The sequence below is a fragment of the Symphalangus syndactylus genome, chromosome 16 (assembly GCF_028878055.3).
Source record: "Symphalangus syndactylus isolate Jambi chromosome 16, NHGRI_mSymSyn1-v2.1_pri, whole genome shotgun sequence".
In the NCBI taxonomy this organism is placed as follows: Eukaryota; Metazoa; Chordata; class Mammalia; order Primates; family Hylobatidae; genus Symphalangus; species Symphalangus syndactylus.
In genome coordinates, this window is record NC_072438.2 from 93,131,168 (window position 1) to 93,154,592 (window position 23,425).

General features: G+C 39.7%; 1 protein-coding gene and 1 long non-coding RNA gene across 2 annotated transcripts in view; one reads left to right on the plus strand and one right to left on the minus strand.

The window, feature by feature from the left end:
- Positions 1-23,425, plus strand: part of SEMA5A (semaphorin 5A) — a 505,802-nt gene that overhangs the window by 26,268 nt on the left and 456,109 nt on the right. The gene's annotated exons all lie outside the window — the stretch shown is intronic.
- On the minus strand, positions 2,069-8,791 carry LOC129464679 (uncharacterized). Its single transcript, XR_008651664.1, has 3 exons — positions 8,714-8,791; positions 8,063-8,148; positions 2,069-3,576 (listed from the first exon to the last, which is right to left on the minus strand). It is a non-coding gene; the product is annotated as an uncharacterized lncRNA (long non-coding RNA).

A 23,425-nucleotide genomic window follows, 5' to 3' on the forward strand; every position in this document is an offset into this window, starting at 1 on the left:
GGTTCTGTACCTCTGAAGTTACAATTTGGGGGTGGGAATGGCTGCTGCTAGGCCAGGCGAGGGGCCTTCCTGAGGTGCCATGGCTGGAAACCATCTCACTTGGCTCTCTTTGGCTTTTCCCATAAACTTACATTTCGAGAATTGTGGGGTTCAATGACACTCCATTTTTCACTTTGCTTTACACAGGTCTAAACTTTTGGTTATTCCATGTGTTATGACAATGTTTCAGAAGCACATTGTCTAGGAGTATAAAAATGGTTTTCAATCAGGGAAATACGTCAGAGTTCATTGAAAACATACCACTACAGCAAAAGGAAAAAGGAAGGCTGATGAGGTAAGAGAAAGGAGGGGACTGCGATCCGATTTACAGACTTGAAAGGGCAGGCTGGGTTGGTCTGAGCTGGGTCTCAGAGTGGTTTTGGCCCTTGCTGGTTTCAGCACTTAATTGTGTGGATTTTGTAGTACTTCACAGTTACGGTTTTCTAGTTCTTGGCTTCAGCACATGCATGGTGATGGGAAACATATCTAAGGAATTTTTCCTTCTATTAAGACATGGAGGGCTCAGTGGCAAGCTGTAAAAGACTTCCTTCAGCATTAATTATGTGGTTAGAGAAAATAAATGAGCAAATTAGAGAATTAGCACCAAATTAAAACGAAGCTGGAATGGACACAGCAGCTAGTTCAGATCGTTTTTGCATTTTGGTGATAAAAAGATTTTTCTTGCTTGCCAACCCAGCATTGAACAATGGAAAGTTTAGGGACATACTTCGCTGTTAATGCCATCTGAAGAAAACGGTATTAAACTTAAGATATTTTTGTTTTTCAGTTTGGTCAGTCCATAAACAATGTGTTATGAGTGCCAACATTTAACTGGGATAAAGGTTTTAGAATTCTTTTTTAGGTTTTAGTTGAAAGCGGGATACTCACTTAAAAAAAAGTCACAACTAGGATGGCTCCGCAAATGATATTGGCATTTATTTCCACACTCCGTCAGTGTACAATAAGAGAGTGATGCTTAGCAGCTCCATGTTTTACAGAGAAAGGAAGAAAACCCGACACAAACACACAAAATGGGACAAAAACTCATATAAATATGCTGGGAAGAGTGGAGCTCAAAATTATATTTATGGCTTTATAATATGCCATAGTTATTAATTTAACACTGATAGTGATAATTCAGGTAGCAGGTATCCCCAAATAAGTCTTTGCTTATCAAGCTTAAAAAAGAAATTTCTGCTCTTGCATGGAGTGAAAAAAAAAATGGTGAAAGATAAACATGTCATTCTGGGCTATAAAAGTATCACTGAGATTCATATTTTTAAGGAAGTTCTTTACTCCCTTCTGTTTTGAGTCAGCATCTCCTGTTTTTTAAAATAAAGTGGTCATTTTCTCCTTATGGGGTTCCATTAAGATCAAGCAGTGCACAAGCTCGTCTGAAAAGGAAGTAACATCCGATCTGAAAGTGGGGGAGGGATACAGGAATATCAAACAGATAAATGAGAGAACACACAGAGAAGTTGCTTATGGCAGTGGAATTGGATGGAAATTTCTGGGCAGTGAGTAGGTTGGCATCATTGGGTGAAGTTTTCTTGCTTTATTTTCTCTCCACAAACAATGTGTACATTTATATCAACCTTTAAATAGGATATCCAAAGGACCAACTTAGTAAACAGATAATAGCTGGAATTTTTGAGATCATTCGTTCGGCTTCCTTAGGTGTAAATTAAGTATTTTAGATAAAACATGCATTTCTTAAATCTCTAAAATTGGTGATAGGCCACCTACTGACCTTCCAAAGTTAATTTACTGCCAAAAGAATATGGCTTTTACCTGAGGAATTAGCTGGCTCAGCTAAGGGCCCATTTTATCATCAGGATACATAAAATTGTAGATTTAAATAGAGTCACAGCTAAATAACCGATTTGTAAAAACATAATTTAACAATTTCATAGCAAATCAAACAATTTATGATGGTGCCTGAGCAAAGCACTCACATTATGTCTTCTGCAGATCCAGCTCTTCTTGGGGAAGGTTTCGGTGGATTTTTTCATAGTTAATTTTTTTTTTTTTTTTTGGTAGGTGAAATAGAGTTGTTCTGCTCTTTGTGAATTGCAAGTCATTTTCAATGTTTTTGTCTGGTTTCCATAGTTACTACTTATGCTTTTGGAAGAGAAAACAAATGTTTCTTTTAATGTGATGAGGCAAATCGTTGCTTCTGCTGGCCTTTTTCACCTGTTGCTACCATAAACCGTGACCAGAAGGGAGAACAATCCTCTATGTTAGTTTTCTGTGTTTTTTCTTTCTGAGTCTGGAAATTGAGTCACTATGATTACAGGAAAGCAGATTGGAGAGAGTCGGCTCATTGGTAACGCACAGCGCTTAGATGCTTTTGTGACATCATTTTCTTCATAACCAGCTAGGAAAATAATCTTTATAAACTTTATAGGTTTAGTGATGCACAAGAACTGATCATTTTGCAGATTAATTATATTAAAACGCTTCTCTTAGTCAAGGGATTCCAAATCATCACTAGCTTCATTAATTATAAAAATTAATTTTAGTCAATTATTTGAAAAAGTGAACTACAACAGATAACTTTTTTGATCTTGTTTGCACTCCTGGTGTTTATTCCACTGATTCTCCAACCTAAAGGCACAGAGGACCTGGGGATTCTGTGGAAATGCAGAAGGTAGTCCAGGGGTTCTGGGGCAGAACCTGAGAGTCTGCCTTTCTGTTTCCGGATGATACTGATGCCACAGGTCCTGGGACCCCACTTAGAGAAGTGAGTATTGATGCCACATGCACTTTCAGAGCAGCTGAAATCCTTGGAGTCAGTTCCCTTTGCCTTCTGCAAAGACATTTAGTGAACAGACCACATGAAATTTAAACTTAATTTATGGTTCTTTATTTAGAAAAAATGTGGCATTCCCCATAGGCTTCACAGAATTGGTTTCTCTGTTGGGGTTTTGGTAGTTCAGTAGTGGCCACAAGGTGGGCTTGCTCCCTCCCACTCCGGACTGGACATGTCTTAGTTTGAAAAGAACAGATCGTACTTCCTTGACACGGGTGTGCCTGTGTTAATGTCACTGAGAAGAAAGTAAACACTCAGGGATTGATATGATAGTCATGAAGTGCACTGTGTTCACACTGACAACCTTCTATATTTTTGAAGAAGCCCATGTGAGAATACCAGGATTTGGTAGAATGTAGAGATCCTCGTCAGCTCAGTGGTATTATTTTGCCACCATTGGGATAGGATGTAAATAATGGGTGTGTTCCCTAAGTAAGAATGACCGTGGATCCCTGTTTCCTAAATGCCTCTCCGTGCTTCCCCTGTGTCCCAGAAGATGCTGTCCACGTGTGGCCCATGGTCACTGCTTTTTTGACTCTCATTGGTCTTCCAGTTGCATGGGGAGGGGAGCCAGGCTTCTTGCACACAGATGCAGTTTGTTACTCTTCCCTCTTCTGGGGTTCCAGGATGCTTTGATGAAGCAATGTCTTAGGAAATGGCTCACTCCTTGTAAATGGTCGACCCCTTTCTCCACACAAACCATTGTGTCTCTTCACACTGGTTCCCTTGGGTGGAATGACAAAGGATTCTCTTGTTCATACTAAAGTGAAGACAGTTTTCTACGTTTTAAAAATTTGTATAGTGGGCACTATAACCTGCACAGCTGACTATACGGGTAGCTCACTGTGAGAGAGTGTAGAAATGTAAATAAGAGAAATATCTTTTTCTAGAGATTCTAAGTGCTGCTTCCAACGGTGCTACAAAATCCTTGCCACGTGTAGGTTCCCAGTTCTCCATGTGATGGGCAAAACTCGTGCTCTTCATGGGCGGCAGGTGTGAGTGTGGTGTGTGTATACATGTGTGTATGTGTTGCATGGTGTTTGCATATCTGTGTCTGTGTGTGGTGTATATGTGTGCAGAGGTATGTGTGTCGTGTGAGTGTGTCTGTGTATGTGTGTGTGCATGTCTGCACACCTCTGTAAAGGCAGGGTTCACATTGGACTCAGCAGTGCCTTGCACAGTGCTTTATATACCGTAGGTGTTCAGTAAATTTGTTCAATTAAATTGAATTAAACACATGGTACCTGGGCTATGTTTGGTTCAATAAAAAGAGATTGTTTTTGTACTGATTTCACAAGTGTCAAGTAACTATATGCAGATATGAGAAAATGATTTAATAAGAGAAAAGTGTCCCTGTCCCACTTTCATTTATGAGGTGCTACGTGGGTGGCAGTTGATGGAGAACTGAGCTGTCCTATGGGCCTCCACTTTGGCTCCAGGGAACACAGTTGTGTTCTTAGCATGCTATTTTTTGGGGAGGTTAAGAAATTAAAATCCCATGATCAAGTGAATTTCAGATTTTATACTGACATTAAGCTGTTTTCTTCTTCATCTCTTTCTTATCAGTTGCTCTTAAGTGCTGGATCTGACATGTAGCAGCACCTTCCTGACAGCTGCTGTTCCTGGGGACTATCAGGTTAGCTGCATTACCCTTTGGACTGGCCGGGGTGTGACAGAACATATCTGTCGTTTGTTAGCAGCTGCAAGCTCTTCTGTTTGTGTCATTCTTATGGGGTCTAAAATTAATTGGGAACATTGCACGTTCTCCCAAGTTCTTTGCCAAGTCCTCTATTGCCATAACCATATTAGACATGCATTTTTCACACTTATTTCAAGGTTTTCAATGCAAATTTCTTAATGTCAAATTAAGCTGCCCTATATTAACTTCTAAAGGCGTTTCTAAGGTTCCATTGCATGACGAACTAGAGATGGTCCCTGCCTTCAGATGGTTGGACTTACAGTTTTTGACTTCATGATGGTGCTAACATGATATACATTCAGTAGGAGCTGTACTTTGAATGTTGGATTTTGATATTCTCTCAGGCTAGTGATATATGGTGGACACTCTCTTACCATGCTGGGCAGTGGCCATCAGTCACAGCTCAGTCAGCCACTCAATCACAAGGGTAAATGACCAATACTCTACAGTGGACTGAGTTGCCAGATGATTTTTGCAACTGTAGGCTCATGGGAATGTTTTGAGCATGCTTAGAATAGGCTAGGCTAGGCTATGATGTAGTTTAGTATATTAAATGCTGTTATAAAATTACGATTTGAGTGTAGGAGAAAAACATTTTGAGGAACATGACTTTAAACTTTTTAGTATTCTTTGTTGACAGAATGAGAGAATTGCAGGATCCCACCCCATAATTTTTTATCCATAAGGTTAATAATGATGTATGGAGTTGAGGATTAAGTTTGAGTGGAATCTACACTAACCAAAACTCTTTTAAAGAATGATCTTTTTGAAGGAATCTTAGCAAGCATATTTTCATTTGCATGGTGATTTAAAAGTAACAGTTGACTCTCCATATCCATGGGTTCCACGTCTATGGGTTCAGCCACCTGTGGATCAAATACATTTGGGAAAAAAAGGATGGTTCTATCTGTACTGAACATGTACAGACTTTTTTTCTTGTTGTTATTTCCTAAGCAATACAGTATAACAGCTATTTACTTAGCATTTATATTGTATTAGGGATTGTAAGTAGTCTAAAGATAATTTAAAGTATATGGGAGGATACGCATAGGTTATATGGAAATGCTACGCTATTACATATCAGGGACATGAGCATCTGTGGATTTTGGTATGGGGAAGGGTCTTGGAACCAATCCCTCAGGTATACTGAAGGATGACTGTAGTTGTAAATGATTAACATTAAGAGGTTAACCTCTGCTGCTGCGGAGGGTGTGATAGTCCACTCCAAAGATGTCCCTGTCCTAATCCCTGCAAGTTGTGAATGTTACCTGACATGGCAAAAGGAATGATGCAGATGTGATTAAGTTACGGGTCTTGAGGTGAGAGATTATTCTGCATTGTCCATGTGGGTCTTAAATATAATGGTGAGAGTCCTTATAAGAGTGAGCAGAGAAAGGTTTGCTGCAGATAGAGAGGAAAAGGCCATGTGAAGATGGAGCAGAGAGAGAATTGGAGATGCCCTGCTGCTGGCCTTGTAGATGAAAGGGAAGCCCTAGCCCAGGGAGGCAAGCAGCTCTGGAAGCTGGAAAAGGCAAGGAAGGAAACAGATTCTCCTCTAGAGACTCCAGAGGGAGCAGGGCCTCGCTGAGGTCTTGGTTTTGTCCCAAGGAAACTCATTTTAGATTTCTTACCTCCAGAAATGCAAGAGAATAAATATGAGTTGTTTTAAGGCACCAAGTTTATGGGAATTTGTTACAGTGGTAATTTGTTACATAGGAAACTAATGTTCCACTCCACTATCTCACTAGTGAGCTTTTAACCTAAGAGTATTGAGTTTTAAAACATAAAATTAATGTTTAAATGTATAATGAGCCTGTATGAAGCTACAATTGTTATAGTAATTCAAATAAGGGGAGAATTAAAATGTAAAAATATTCTGAAGTCGACTCTGGGGCATAGATTGTTAGGAAAAGCTTCAGAAGTAGATGGAATCAGTGAATCTTTAGTTTCTTGTCATTTTAAGACACAGCTCTGTGTTGTACCATCTGCTTTGTGTGAGGAGCTGCTGCCGCCACAATATCATACAATCACTGGTTGTAAATTTGGTGAAGCCATTATGATCTCTTTCTTCCCAACCTTTCCTCTCTTTTCCCTCTGTCTTCCCCTAAGCACAAACATGTGTTCCAAGTGGTTGAAGTTTTCTGGAGAACCACTCTATAAGCTGTGCACATTTTTGATTTAATGAAAACTTCTAAGACATCCTGAAAAGAAAAAGTGTTTTTCCTTTTAAAGAAATTTGATGGAATCTAGAGGATTTGATGCCTTTTTGGGTGAAATCCAGTGATAGGATTCTCTGCTAGATTATTACTTTTTCACTCTGTAGAGAGTCAAGTTTTCTGGTTTAATACACACCTTTAATTCATGTGATTGTGTGTCAAGACACACATTTAATTCATGTGATTGTGTGATTCTTTTTAAAAAACATATCTTGAGATGGGATATTTATTTTCTTGAAAAATTTTAGTATGAAAATTCACATCAACATGTTATATTTACTCTAGTCCTCAGCTTGCATGTATATATATTTTTGCATCTCATTTCAGCGAAATAAGGCAGAGCATTTTTTGCAACTTGGATTTGGCTTCCTTTTATTCTTCGTTTTCATTAATGCATTCCTTGCTTTGGCACAGAACTCTATTTGGTTTGCAACACTCTAGGAAAAATGCTTAATTACTGAAAAACTTTGAAATTCAGGAAGAACATGCAGGGGAGCGTATTTGTTCAGGTCACGTTTATGTGACTTTCAAGAACAGATAAAAATAATCCGTAGCTAAACTAAATTGGTGCTTTCATTGAAAGGATTTGGTTGTCAGTGGGACAGAAAGAAATGGTGTCTAAGGCTTCCTTTAATTTAAAATGCCTTAAAAGGAAAAGCAGGATGCATAACAGAGCCTCTGCTGGCATGGGATCAGGCTCTTCTTGAGATCTTTCCAGAATACTCGACACCGTGCAGCAGAATTGAACATTATTGTTGACTTTTAAAACCACTCCATGTGCATTGAGAGACTGCTCCGTTACTATGAACATCTGATCTTAAAAAACGAAAAAAAGATAGAAAGGAAAATAACACTGGATTATGAGTTAGAAGACCAGAACCTCAGCTTTTAGATTCACCACTTCCTACCCATATCACTTTAGACAAGTCCCTGCTATGCACCCAGCTCTGGCTTCTTCATTTGAAAAGTAATGATATCTACTTTGCTTCCCATTCGGAGGGCTTAGGAGGATCTAAGGGTTAGGTATATGGAAATACATAGTAAAATATGATGTTATATATAATAAAAAGGAAATGCAAAATTATGAAGTTATTTCGATTGTTGCTAAAGTCATACAAAAGTAAATGTTTAGCATGCTTTTTTATGTATGGATGAGGTTGAGAATAATCAGTTCTGCTCTTATGCTTTGAGACAAGGGAGGTGGAGCTGGGGCTATGTCAGCTCCTCTCTTTTCTAGAAGCCACAATTTTGACTTCCTTTAACTTTCATTGCTAGGAACATAAGACTGATGAATACTTCTCTGCCTTCATTCATCCCCAAACTGTGAAGGATGTTTCCAAAACTTTTCTTCTTTTGTCTCTGGTCAAAAGAGAACAAGATATCTGTGTAAAGAAGAAGACAAATCACATTTTGTCAGGATAATGTTGTCTGCCTTAGTGTTACATACTATTATTTGTCATAACTTGCCCTCAAATTGTTTGTTTTCTAGTTGTTAACAGGAATTCATCTTCATTATTATTTATTTTTAATTGACAAAAATTATATATATAGTGTTCAACATGCTGTTTTGATATATGTACATCTTATGGAATGATTAAATCCAGCTAATTAACATATGTATTACCTTATTTACTTATCTTTTTTTTTGGTGAGATCACTTAAAACCTAGTCTTAACGCAATTTTAAAATATACAATAAGTTGTTTAGTCACCATGTGGTAGAATGTTAACTTTGTTTTTAGATTACACCTGGGGCACAGGTTCTGCACAAATCACACTACAATATTTCAGGTTACAGAGGTCTTCTGAAAGCGCTAAGTGGTCTCAGGCTCTTTAATCAAGACTGCTGTCTCCAGGATATCAGAGACTTTTCCTTGGATTCTGAGTAGCATGAAATGATACTGCCCAAGTAATTACCACTCGAGATAGTTTTCACCATTGGAATTACCTTCTGAATCAGCCAGATGAAAACATGAGGCTCTGTTGTAAAAAGAATATATCTCTTTAACTTAAGGGAGTGTAAACTGGGAACAGGATATATTCCAATTCTATATCAAAATGAGTAACAGAGATAAGAGGAACATTATATTACGACATCACAAAATCTCTTGAATGTGATGTGCATTTGACAAGCTGTAGAAGGACTATGTAGCACTGTTGTAAATATACCTGTAAAATTCATCACTCCAAGAGTTAAAGAATATATTATAATGATTCACTGTAAATGAATTCCATAGGGTTTGGATGAGTATATGAATTAAAGAGCCATTAATGACTACTGGAAAATTCAGAAAATTTCTGTTACGCTAGATGTCAGGAAACACAATGTATGATACTCACGGCCACAGATGCAAACGAAAATTTGAATGGCCTAAGACAACAATGACTTCTCAGGTATCTTCTGGAATTGGCGTGGCAGGCTGAATGAACCATGGTTCAGTTGGTGACAATTCGTATGTCTAATAGTTGTCACCAAAAATATGCTCCAAACTTGTTTAACTCAGTTCCTTGAATTATCTGAAATTATATTTTAAAACATTTCTCTATTGAGAAATTACAAAGGTAGCCTTAGGTTGAAATTCTAATTGGGAGGTAAATGAAGGGAATTGTGATATATACAAATACATGCAAAATTTTCTAAATTTGCATTAACTTGGGAGAAGGATTAGAAATGTAATATGTTTTAAGAAAATTTGATTTCATTTGTTTCAACTGTTAGCTGTAAATGGAATAAGGTTGACAAATAGTTCCTTAAAGGAACTTATATAGTTCTTTAAAAAGTTTGCTATAACCCATTTATGAAACTCCTTTGCAACTAAAAATACAATGTAAAAGAGTTCTTACAAAGAACTTGAAAAATCAAGTTTCCAAAATGTGTTATTTACTTCCCAACAGTTTGTGCTTACCAATCTAGAAATAAATATCATCTATGAATTATATGAAGTTGCCATTTGTACATCAAAATCTGCCAAATACTGGAGGTTTTAATGTGTTCAAATACACACTAATTCTCCCAATAAAGCAATAAATGTTTGTTATATTATTACTGTCTAACACAGTGCTTGGTGTGCTGTGAATCCTCACTGACCCTTTGTAGAAGGAATGAATGAGGTCGTAAATGAACAGAAGATTGAATGAGTGAATAGGTGAGACTTCTGGGCTGGGCGTTGTGTCAGATGCCACGGGAGTTAAAATGGCATGACTTTCAATCTTAAGGCTGTTTCTTTTAATGTTCTTTCCAGATTCCCTGGAATTAATTTTTCCACCATCGTGGCCCCTTGGAGTTTGCTTCACCAGAGAGTCCTTCCCTAGACATTCTATCCCCATGTAAAATATTGCTTTTTCCTCTGTGTTTAGTTCCTTTCTCCCTCCTATTACTTGAAATAATATTCTTTCTAGTTTATATACTTTTTGTTTTCTATCTTCTCCAGTAAGGTCCATGATTAGAGGCACCTTGTCTTGTTCAGTAATGTCTCCCCACTTCCTAGAAGAGGGGGTGGCATATGGTAGGTTCTCAATACATGTTTCTTGAATTAATGAATGAGTGGTTTGGGGAAAAACTATCTAGTGAGAGCAGCTGATTTGCCAAAGGTCTAACTCAGAAACTAAACTTTAAGATGAAATTCTGAGGCTTCTTACAGAGTTTAGAGTATTACAATGATAAACTTTGGGTACCTATGGATAGTCTAATACTGTGGTATTGCAGGGGCTCTGAGGCTGTAGAACCTATATCCACTTATTCAATAATTTTATGTTGGGGCTGGGCATGGTGGCTCATGGCTGTAATCCCAGCACTTTGGGAGGCCAAGGTGGGTGGATCACTTGAGGTCGGGGGTTCGAGACCAGCCTGACCAATATGATGAAAACCTGTCTCTACTAAACATACAAAAATTAGCTGGGCGTGGTGGCATGCGCCTGTAATCCCAGCTACTTGGGAGGCTGAAACACGCGAATCACTTGAACCCGGGAGGCGGAGGTTGCAGTGAGCCGAGATCATGCCATTGCACTCCAGCCTGGGCAACAAGAGCAAAATTCTGTCTCCAAATAATAATAATAATAATAATAATGATAATAATAATTTTATGTTGGATGCCTACTAAGTGTCAGGCAATGTGTACTTAGCGGACCATAGAAGAAATGTAAAAGTGAACTTTCCAAGTTCCTCCTCTCAACCTGTTCCTCCTTTCTTCAGCCCCTATGGTCACCTGCCTTCCTCTTGTAGTGATGCTGTCCTGGTGAGTAGTAGAAAGCAGCATCTTGTACCCACCCATTTCGTCTGCTTGGCCAGAATTACTCAGTGCTTGCAGATTATGTAACCTCCCTTCTCTTTCTGAGGCATTGATTTATCATGCCTGCCATTTTCACTGTTGAATCTGCAGAGCTCCAATAAGCATCCTTGGGGTTGCCTCATTGTAAATTTGTCCCTAGTTGTAGATTCACTTTTTCTTCATCCTATGTTTTTAAGCATTTACTCTGTAATAAGTACGGAGAATACAGTGATGGAGAAGACAGACATGGCCGCGAAACCTGTCAGAACTTCCCTCGTGCCAAAGAAGATGGGTAGTTGCAACGTCACTGAAGTGAAGTGGCAGGAGGGCTGTGGAAGAGAAAATAGAGAAGGATCTGGAGCACAGAGCAGGGCGGTGGTAAACAGGGGACTTCAAGGAAGACCTTACAAAGGAGGGCCATTCTCTGGACACCCACAGAAGGAAGAAGGCCTAGGTGGACAGAGGCGAAGGCTATTCCAGGCAGAGGGAGCTGCATGTTGAAAGGAGTGTGATTTAAGAAAGTTTGCAGCAGCCGAAGGACTGAAAATGCTGTATCTGGCTAATGTCCATTCCCCAGTCACTGGTATGCATTGATGGGAATTTTACAAACTATCCCTTCTGCAGCGTGGAGAATGGATTGTAGCAAGGAGCGATCAGATGCAAGGAGACCACTACAATGGCGACATTTAGAGTGGTGACAGGGGAGTGGGAGGGAAATAGGTCCACTTAACAGATATTTAGGAGGCTTGATGTACACGATTTGGTGACTACTGGATGTGGTGGTGGTGGGGGCTTCATGAGGAAGAGGGAGATGACACTCCCTGGTGTCTTGCTCAATCCATAGAACAGGTGCTCTGGTGACCAAAATGAGAAACAGTGGAGAAAGCATATGCTATGGTTGTTTGTGGAATGCAGGGTGATAAATTCGAAGCTTTGTATCTTCAGACTCAACCTACTCACAGTGACTCATCTTTCCCTAGTTGCTAGGATTCTATGATCACGTTCTGGAAATGCTTCCCCAAGCCATCTTTCTAAAGTGTGTGTGTGTTTTTTTTTTTTCCTTGAGACGGAGTCTCTCTCTCGCCCAGCTGGAGTGCAGTGGCGCGATCTCGGCTCACTGCAAGCTCCGCCTCCCGGGTTCATGCCATTCTCCTGCCTCAGCCTCTCGAGTAGCTGGGACTACAGGCACCTGCCACCACGCCCGGCTAATTTTTTGGATTTTTAGAAGAGACGGGGTTTCACCGTGTTAGCCAGGATGGTCTCGATCTCCTGACCTCGTGATCTGCCCGCCTCAGCCTCCCAGAGTGCTGGGATTACAGGTGTGAGACACCGCGCCTGGCCCTGAAGTTTTACCTTGTGCTAGAAGAGCAGCCTTCCATGGTGGGCGCCTCTAGGGTAGAGCACGAGTTCTGGCTGGGTCACCATTCAGCACTTGCAGGTGCCTGTTTCCTTCTCTCTTACACTGACTGAGACTTTATCTCAAAGACTTTACAGGAGATTGCATCAAATAATGGAAGCCAAGAAATAAGGAAAGACCTCAGGAGTACGTCCTGTAAAGGGCAATAAGCATTTAGAGCTGTATTGTGTAGAAACCATGGAAAAGCATATTTGACAAGAGAGCCAATTTATTCCTGAAGAAGGTGATTAAGGCATGTGTGGGAAAAACAAAATGATGACATTTAGATAAACTGTTACCGGGAAGTCGTACTGCACCAGATGGCATATTCTTTAAGACTGCTCACATCCCCTCTCTCTGAGGAACTAGTTAACATGTAAATCTGCACCAAATACTCTGGGATGGTTTTAACCTGAAAGTGACTTGAAGATAATGGAAATACACACCCACTACTTTAGGGCAATGGTGAAAACTCAATCACGCTTTCTGTGTCGACTCAGGTGCTTCTTTATTACAGTGAGAAAACATGATTAAACCTAACTGCAATGAAACACACCCATGTCACTTATTACAATTATTTTATTTCTAGTAAAATAATACCTGTGTTATCTTACTAATGGCATCTCCTTTCTAACAAGAGTAAACATTGCTCTATGAGGAATTGATGCCCATTTGATTTTTTTATTGGTTGTAGCAAACTTAAAAGAAATCAGCTTTCAATAAATACTCAGTAAGTATTCAATTTTAAAAGTTATCTCAGCACAAGCTCATAAGTCTGGATGGTTACAGGAAAGAGCTCCCTGTAGGAAACACAGTGATCCTCAGATAGCACATAGAGGGGAAGGCATGATTTCAGCATGAAAGTGAACCCATGGGAATTGGTGTTGATTGTGTTCTGTGACCTGATGACTCAGGGTGCTGTCTGGAAGCTCCCTGTTGGCCTTGGCTTTCAAATAATTTGTTCTGATAAATTTCATCACCTTTTTAACATGTCCATTTGCAATTTTTGCCCACAATTAGTAAGGGGTGCATTGAAGCCATACTGAGATTTTGCACCCCATAAGCCATCTTAGACCTTATTCTGAGCGTACAAGAGACCTAGGACCTTTCCTTTCAACCCTACCCCATGGGGCCACATTTCGTTGTTCATTAAGCATGGCTTCCGCTTTAAATGGGATCTTTCGTCGGCAGTCTCTCTAAGCACTGAACCTTGTAAGACTATCTGGATAGTTACCTGTAGCCCAAAATGAAAGGTTTCTAATACGACCCATTATATTAATTTTTTAAAAATAATTTGGGAATCACCCTGAACATTAGAGCTGTTTAATATCTTATTAGATCTTCATGTATTAATATATTGTCTAGCAGCTAAATGTAGATATAAACAAACTAAGAAATCAGGCAACTTTAGCAACTCCTCACCAATGGCTTGAATTTAAAGCAATATACATAGCCTGCTAAAAGAGTGTCCCCATTATAGCTAAAATAAAATCAAAACTTTTGCAACTAAATTGGCCTTTGTCTTTTGCTCAGTCTTCTAATGATTCTAAAAAGAAGCCTAAATTATCTAATCCTTTCTATTCTTTTATCAATAGTGTAAATTTTTCTGGGTGGATGTGTTACTTTAATTATACTTGAAAGTTTCACATGAGGTTGAGGACCACCAGTAGTCCAGTGCCATTTCTCTTGATATCTCAACTCGTTCTTTATGGTTTTAGTTTCTGCATTGTTCATCTGGCTCTATTTTGTGGCTTGCATGACAGTTAATCTACCAGGACAAATTTCTGATTGCTCGCTTTGAGACTATTCCTATTGATCACAAAAATTGTAAGCCAGAAAGTCAAAGACAAAGAAGAAAAGCCATGGTACTTATCCATAACCCTGCACGATACCTCCTAGCAGCAGTTAGAAATAAATCATTGTCTTAGCTTCAGCAATTTGGCCTTCCTCTTGGGAAAAGCTGCCAGCAGAGGTGGTTTGGGAGGCACCTGCAAGGTTCTCCTTCACCAGAGTTCTGGGGTGACTGTGTTTGGGTTCTGGCATTCTGACTGCTCTCCTTTCTGGAAGAGAGAAACTAAGTAACTCTCCTGCAAGCACTTCAGGGGACTCAAATGAACCGGTCTGGTTTGACAACTAGTAGCATTCAATCAAGAAGCCTTCCAAGGGGAATATGAGGCTACAATCTAGCAGACTATTTCCTGTTCTCCAAAACATCCAGGCTATATCTGAGATCACCCACTGTTAATTATTGAAAATAACTGATGGAGTGTGGGTGTGGTTTGAAAGTTTGAGTCATAGGCATGTGAAGTTTAATTTTTAAAAAATTATACTAAGTGGATTTCCTCAGGATAAACCAAGCCCAAATGAGCTCTCTATTGAAAGCAAAATGCTTTTGCCTTTTGCCTTCTGTGAACTAAGAAATAAGTGCTAGATTCAGGGCAGGGAAAGGAAATTGGGACTCACATCCTTGGTCCCCTTGATATGAAATCAGCTTGTCATTTTAGGAATACTAAATATTTCTAGATTTTTTTTTGTTTTAGAACTTTTCTGCTCAAATGCAGGATAAATAGTAAAACTAAATTAGAATTTCAATTCTCCAGTGTTCTGAACTTTGTTGGAATTTTTGATCAGGAGAAATTATGTACTAATTAACAAGTTTTTATTTCAGTTAAAAATAAGTTATAAGGCTGCTGTGATGATTGGATACTATCTATTACACCAAGCACAGGGGTGAGGAAAACAGAGAGGAAAATGGAAGCCTTTGGAGGAGATGATAGATTGAAAAATGAGGATATAACATAAAAGGAACCTGATGCTTTGGCCCTTGCCATTGATTGGACATCAGGGTATAATCTGCTGGCGGTGTTGGTGTCAATGTGGTATCTCTGCTCAGGACCCATGGTGACCCAGCTCCCGTGACCTGGCTCCCAGCTCCTTCTTTGCCCTCATTCACTGATTCCTCCCTTGCACCTGTCCTCCAGCCTCATGTACTCACTTTTCTTTAGGAAGGGTTCTGTGCTGATGCTGCCTTTTCAGGGGCAGCTCTACTGACCACTCTGTATAAGTCCTACAAAGCATTCCCCTTGCTCCTCACCATGCTCTGCCCTTCATAGCACTTATGCTTACCTGCTGTTGCATTTGAGACCCCGGTACTTACTGGTTTATTCCCTGTCTCCTCATGTGAATCCATGCTCTGTAAGAAAGGGGACTTTGCCCTGCTTACTTCTGCATCTCTAGAGCTTGCAGAAGATTCTGGAAAACAATAGAAGCTGAATATTTGCTAAATACATTAATGAAAAGAGGTTTTTTGAGCTTTTGTGGAAAGTGTATTTGTAAAAATAAACCTTTTTTTCTTGGTTTTATAACATTAGCAAGAAGATTGCAATGTATAATATGATGCTAGTGAAATGTATTTCTTTTCTTTTCTTTTTTTTTTTCTTTTTTTGAGGCGGAGTCTTGCTCTGTCCCAGGCTGGAGTGGAGTGGCGTGACCTCGGCTCACTGCAGCCTCCGTCTCCTGGGTTTAAGTGATTCTCCTGCCTCAGACCTTCAGAGTAGCTGGGATTACAGGCATGCGCCACCATGCCTGGCTAATTTTCATATTTTTATTAGAGACAGGGTTTCACCATGTTGGCCAGGCTGGTCTCAAACCCCTGACCTTGTGATCTGCCCGCCTCAGCCTCCCAAAGTGCTGGGATTACAGGCATGAGCCACCGCGCCCAGCCGTGAAATGTATTTCATTATAATTAGAGGGAATGGTGAATGCCAGATGCCATTTATTGAGCACTTTGTCTGTTCCAGGCATTACTCTGGACATTTATTGACTTAAATGATGCCAAATCTTTGGGGTTTAAAGAAATCTATGACTTAAAATTAATTTTTGTTTCATCCTAAGAAGTTGTTTTATAATATGCCCAGTGTGGCGGGCAATGAACTCCTCTATCCTTAAAGAGAGATGGCATTGTCAGAGCAGTGCTGTTGGGCAGATCTTCATCCATGACAAGGTGTCCAACATTTGAAGTGTTTATTTTTAAAATTTTAAATGCAACTTTAGGATGCTATGTAAAATACACAGAGACGGTTCCATGTGAAGTTCAAACCATTCAAGGTAGGCTCCAGCATGTGGATGAATCTGCTCAGTGGCACATGGTAATGGAGTGAACATGGATGTTGTGATCCCAATGTCCTGTGTTTGGTTCTGAAATTAACTCACTGGGAGCTTTTCTGGAAATATATAGTCTCTAGGACACCACCTCCTAGATACAGACAGGCTTTCCCCAGCAACCTGCTATGAGCATCCAAGATATTACCTGTGCCTGGAGCCCTGGGGGCTCTTTTAGCTTCCTCTTCCCTGCTGAACCTCACAGTTCTGCCTTAGGTCATGGTCTGTGTTCCTAAGGAAGAAAGTTAGACAAGTCTCCACCCCCTGGGGGGTGAAGAAGTGCCCCTCTTATGCATACCTAGTCCTGCAAATGGATGAGTGGTTCCACAATGTATTTTGAATTCATTCTCTCTCTCTCTCTCTCTCTCTCTCTCTCTCTCTCTATTTTATGCTATTTTCAATACTGGAGAAGCCAGAGGCTCTGTTTCCTTTCACTGACAGCTTTATCCCAGTTATGCATGTATTCCCTGTGCTATCATTATTTGGACACAAAGCAAAATGATCAAGAAAATGCCTTCACTAAAATAAAACTTGTAGCACTGGTTGAGTCCGGGTTTAATGTGCTACCATCCCTTTGGGAAAATATCCAGGAAATCAAAGAATGGAACAAAATCTGTTGACCCCTGACATTATCTTCTTGTCTTTGCTTTCCTTTCCTTCTTCCTTCTCCGTCACTCTGTCCTTCCCTCAATTAGAACCATTTGGGAAAAGGTATTTTGTTGTAGAGTAGCCCCTGTTTTCTCAGGCATCTTGTCTCTGGTGGATTTCAAAGGCTTGCTCCTCTCCTTGAAGTTGAGGACTGCAGTGCTAAAGGCCTCCCACCATGACTGCGCGCTCTCATTTCTCTGCGAGCCTGCCAAGTACCAAGTGACAAGCTCAGCACATGTTTCCTTGGGCAGGACTAGGCTGGCTGACACTTGAGGAAGCCCATGCAATTCTGTAAGCTCAAGACGTAGGATGTTTAGAGATACCCACAGCTGAAAGCGACTCCAGGCCAGCTCTCTGCTATCTCTGGCCTAAGTTTTTGCTGGGATACTGTCAATCTTGTCATGAATGTCTCAGCTACTTCAAATCACATGTGCTTAAAATGTGGTTGGCTCAGCCTGGCATTCTCACCCTGGGCCAAATGGTGCCTCTGATATTCATATATATCTGTGGATAATTCCTTAAATATATAGGGAACTTCATCATGTTGCAAATAGTTGGCTGCTTCTGCTTTTATTTAAATTCCAACTATGCGTGTTATACTCATCCTCTGTCTTAACTGCTACAGAGCAATAAACCCTACCCTCAAGGAGAAATAACCATGCTGAACACAGGAATGTGTTGTGTTTCCTCAGTTCTTAACCTGGATCCTTCAGTGACTTCATCAATATTGTTGTTTTTTATTTAAAAAAATATTTAGGGACAAAGAGTAAGAGTCAATTCAGAATGCTCATGATTAAATATTTGTTCATTTAGGTTTCTGTGGTAGCCTTCATCAGTTTGAATATAGTCTCTAGACCACAAAAAAATATAGATACCTCAATTCCGTCTTATACTTAGTAATTACAGCAGAACAATCTAGAAACTGAGCAAGTTATGTTTTCTACGGGTGGATGAATGGAAAGTTTTGGGTTTTCCATTTTGTAACAGGAAAATGAGTAGCTGCACCTATGGGAAAACCCAATTGATGGCACATTAGCCAACCAAGACCTGTGTTTTTGTCATGTAATAGCTGTGTGTCCTGAGTTCTTGGGTGCTTTTGGGGTGACCATTGGAACCCAGGCTTTTTTCTCTTTTGCTCAGTCATCTTTGGCGAGTAGTTTTTGTCTTCATGTCAGTACTTAAAGGGTGTAAAACAGCTGCTGCCCCTGCAGCCCAGAGCCCGGATTCCAGCAGGAGGAGGGAAGGGAGCTGGTCCTTCCTCCTCTTGAGTAGGGGAAGGGATATGGGTAACATCAGCATCTACCTCATGTTTCTGAACTCCTCCATTGCTGACATTGCTTTTGGGTGCTTTCCTTTGCCCACTTAATACTCTTTCTGTATTCTCTACATAGGAAAAACTCAGAAGGATGCGTGTGTATGTTTTTGTATGTATACTTAATAAAGTATTTCATGCACACACACAAATACACACACGCATATAGACACATATATATGTGTTGATACTTATCTTTAGAGTAAAGGTAATTGGCAATTTAGGTTCTCTTATCTCAGCCTTCTACATTTTAAGAATGCGAGTAAGCATAGACTTTAGTTTTCTGTGTTATAGGAAATTTCAAATAGAGGTCAGAGATTAAATTGTGTTAGCAACCATTTTGACACAATTGCATGAAACTGCTGTGGTGTTTTGTTATCCAAGTATATTTTAATTGGAGAAAAGCCATTTTATTCAGAATATTGTTGATTCTTCCCATAGTCTTTGTATTAAATCATCATAAATATCAAGAAAATCAGTGTAAGAAATTTTAGCCTCACACAGGGACCATTACATCAGTATCTAGATTTTTTTCATAAAAGCAGGGATGGTTAATTCTTCTACTAGGATATTAATTTAGCTTGATATTTAATTAACAGTTTAGCTTCTGAAGATATTGATGAAAGATTCTCATAGAGTCAATGCCAGATTAGAAGGGGTGTGTTGGCAGGCTCCAGGAAGGCACGGAAAGCCTCAGGAGGCAGCAAGTGTACTTGGAATTGTAGCGTAAACATATTCCTCTCCTAAAACACATATAGTGTGGACCACAGCCAGGCACAGACCACAACTGGAAACTCTGCATGTGGGGTTGCCAGAATTAGCAAATTTTTCAGTATAAGTATACCCTATATACTGCATGTGATATAGTTACATTAAGTTGTTATTCATCATTTATCTCAAATGCAAATTGAACTGGGTGTCCTGTATTTTATCCAGTGCCCTATCCTCAGCAAACCTCAGTGTGGGCCATTGTGTGACGTCAGCATGGATCAGCTCAATGGATTCCCTGAGGATGGAGTGGGATGATGTCTGGATCAGTTAGGAGAAACCGAGCATCTTGCTGGTATTACAAGACACACTTTCATTACAAATGCACACGTCAAAAGCTAACATGATGAAAACCGTTGGAAGGTTTGCTGTTTTGCCAGACATTTCTTAACATGTGTCTTATGAGCAGAAGCTCTCTTGTCATTTGGAAAGAATATCACTTCGGAGGCCCCATGGGGATGGCATCCGCCCCACCATCAGGATCAATATGTAGTGAATTTATGAAGGAACAAGTTCAAGCCATGTGCTGCATTTAATAATGCATTATAATAACATAAAATGAGCTGAGGTTTAATCAAAACTTTATAAACTGGTGCTAAATTGACTTAGCGATTTACATCTGGCTCTGTGTGGTTAGCCCATTGAAAATAACTTATCTCCAAGAAGTTGCATAGCCATTTCTTCCTAATTGCATACGTTGTGCTGTAGGGTGATATAGAAGATATTAAAATATGAGTAACAGATGGATACTGGCTAATGGAGCTTCAGATCTCATATATTTTCTTATTGTTTTCTATTTATTTATGAACCTATTGCTGTAAAATAAAACCTTTTTTTTTTTTCAGGGCAGCACCAGCTTCAGACTTTTTTTTCCCAAGCCTTCTTATTTCAGTTTCTTCTTGCTACATTACTCTATGATGGAAGCACTTCTGTGCTCTGTGCTCCATGTGACGTTTGGTTTTTGTTATTAGTGGATGAAAGTTAATGATACACAACCAGACTGGGACACTTTGAAGGTAACAGCAATATCTGTGTATAGATAGGATTGTGGTTTTGTTATTTATCTGCTATTGCTGTATTATTCTTTGTCTTGAGCGATAAAAGAGAAATAAAATACTAAAGACCTGAACTGTCCATTTCTGGACCATGCATAAAGATGCTGCCTGTCAAACTTCCTGTTCATACATTAGTTTATTATAGAGTGTACTCTCTATGTAAGGTATTGACTGATAATATTACTCTGACTTCAGATAGCTTGCAGTTTAATGGAGGAAGAAGACAAACATGCAAATAACTTAGGTCAATGAGGCATCCTTCGTGTTCCATTGGAAGCTAGGCTGTTTTGTACCCTTGTTAATTTCTGTGGTTTTGGAGTGCATTCATTAGCAAATACACCTTTTATTCTTATCCATTCTCTGCTTTTTTCTTTATTTGGCATTTGATGACATTTTTTAATGTGGGGAAATTGAGTCAAGTGAGGTGGAAAGAAAATAAGGACACAACACTAAATTCTTTGATGTTTTTCCTTAAAAAATTGTTTTTCAAGTGCTCCATAAAGGTTTGTGAAGTTTCAAGAGCATAGAACTTGGATTATCGTGAAGAGTGTCTCTAGGGGCCAGTTAACCACTTCAGGACTCTCTGCTGTCATCTCCCTTGTTCCACCAGGTGGCACCATAAAAGCACGAGCCTCCTCCTCCTGGAAAGTAGGAGGAGGATCTTTCTGTGCCTATATTTACATCCACTGCTTTGCGTTTACTCACACAGTTTTGGCGTTGTCATGATTGCAGCATGCATACATTTTCATTACGTTCCCTATAGCTTGCAGTAACTAATATATGTGTTTGATAGGGTGAATTCTGTAATTGTTAATCATATACACAGAACATGTCAAATAAATACAGACGAAAACACATGCTAACAATTCCACACCTAACCCAGCCCAAATCGTGCTAAACATGCCATATATATTCACAGTTTAAGTTTGATTCCAGGTATGCAGTCTTGAGTCATAATGGCCCCAGGCATGACAAGGTTATTGGGTCAGAGTCGGTTATCGTAGTGCTTAGACAACATGCTCATGGGAAACAAATGACTCCAGGTTGTGTGCCACCGATTTGCAATACGAGGCTGATCTACTATTCCCACTGTTTTATTCCCTGCTGCCGTATCTCGGCTGGGAAATGCACCCTGTGGACCCCGCAACTTCGTAATGATGGTGCCTCAATGACCAAGTACCTTCCACGTAACATCCACACAGTAGTCTGAGCAAGCTGAAGGATAACAAGTTTAAATTTATCTTTTAAAAATGTCAGAACTTCCAGAAATTTGTATTAAAATTTCTAAATTGTATTTCTGAACTGAAATAAAGTATTACAAACTTTGTAATTATCTCCCAAGAATTCGATGGATGGTGAATGAAAGTCCTTTTCCCCTCATGGAGACAGTGCTGTATTTAGACACCTTATATTTATTTATGATAATGATACTCTAAAATATATTATCATAAATGTGGTGCCTGGCCCTGGGATGGTTATGACAGAGGAGTAGTGCCTCCTGGGCCATATAGCCCAAACAGAGGTGTGGCTCTGAATCAATTTTCATATCAAAGGTAAGCTCCAAGTTGGGCCCATGGTCATCTTTAAGAACTGACTAGCCCAGGGAGGGGCAGTCTCTTCCCATCCAGAAAGCTTTTTAAAACTATCAAAACATCATAGTATACAGAAAATTTAAAAATATTTACAATATACCTACTTACATACAGGATCAGATAGACTGTTAGGGTTAACTTGGGGTGGTGTCTTGGCATACATCTCTGTATACAGCTTTGCCTGTGTCATGTCCCCAAGGAGTTACACATAATTTACTAACATAGAAAATAATAGAATGAATCTTCCTCTAAGCAGTAGCCAAGAGTCAAACGACAGACCAAAAGAGAGACTAACGTGAAATGTGCAGTTTTAGGAAGAAATTAATGAAGGCAAATCAACCTAGTGGTTAACAGCAATAGCCTCATGGCTGAGCCACTGTTCCATCACTTACTTGCTGTGTGACCTTGGGGAAGATATTGACATCCCTGTGTCTCTTTTTCCTCATCTGTAAAATGAGGACAATGATAATACATCCACATAGGGTTTTTTGAAGATTAACTGTCACCATCTGTGACATGCTTAGATGCCTGGTATCTTGAAGTGCAGGCTAAGTATTTGCAAACACAGTCTTTATCAAGTGCCTGCTACCAGAGTATGTCATGCCACCCAACGTCAAGTCTCACATATTGTGAGGTGTACCCAATTACAGAGATGTCCTGGAAAACAAGCATCTGAAGCTCTGGCTAGTTTCTCCATTGTCAGCACTACAGCCGTCTCTATCCCCAGTCAATTGTGTCTGAACCTGATGGACTGCATATTTGAAAATATCTTAGAAAAGCAGCAGTCATAAAATGTCAGGGCTTTTTTTTTTTTTTTTTTTTTTTTTTTAATTATACTTTAGGGTTTTAGGGTACATGTGCACAATGTGCAGATTTGTTACATATGTATCCATGTGCCATGTTGATTTCCTGCACCCATTAACTCGTCATTTAGCATTAGGTGTATCTCCTAATGCTGTCCCTCCCCCCTCCCCCAACCCCACAACAGTCCCCGGAGTGTGATGTTCCCCTTCCTGTGTCCATGAGTTCTCATTGTTCAATTCCCACCTATGAGTGAGAACATGCGGTGTTTGGTTTTTTGTCCTTGCGATAGTTTACTGAGAATGATGTTTTCCAGTTTCATCCATGTCCCTACAAAGGACACGAACTCATCATTTTTTATGGCTGCATAGTATTCCATGGTGTATATGTGCCACATTTTCTTAATCCAGTCTATCGTTGTTGGACATTTGGGTTGGTTCCAACTCTTTGCTATTGTGAATAGTGCCGCAATAAACATACGTGTGCATGTGTCTTTATAGCAGCATGATTTATAGTCCTTTGGGTATATACCCAGTAATGGGATGGCTGGGTCAAATGGTATTTCTAGTTCGAGATCCCTGAGGAATCGCCACACTGACTTCCACAATGTTTGAACTAGTTTACAGTCCCACCAACAGTGTAAAAGTGTTCCTATTTCT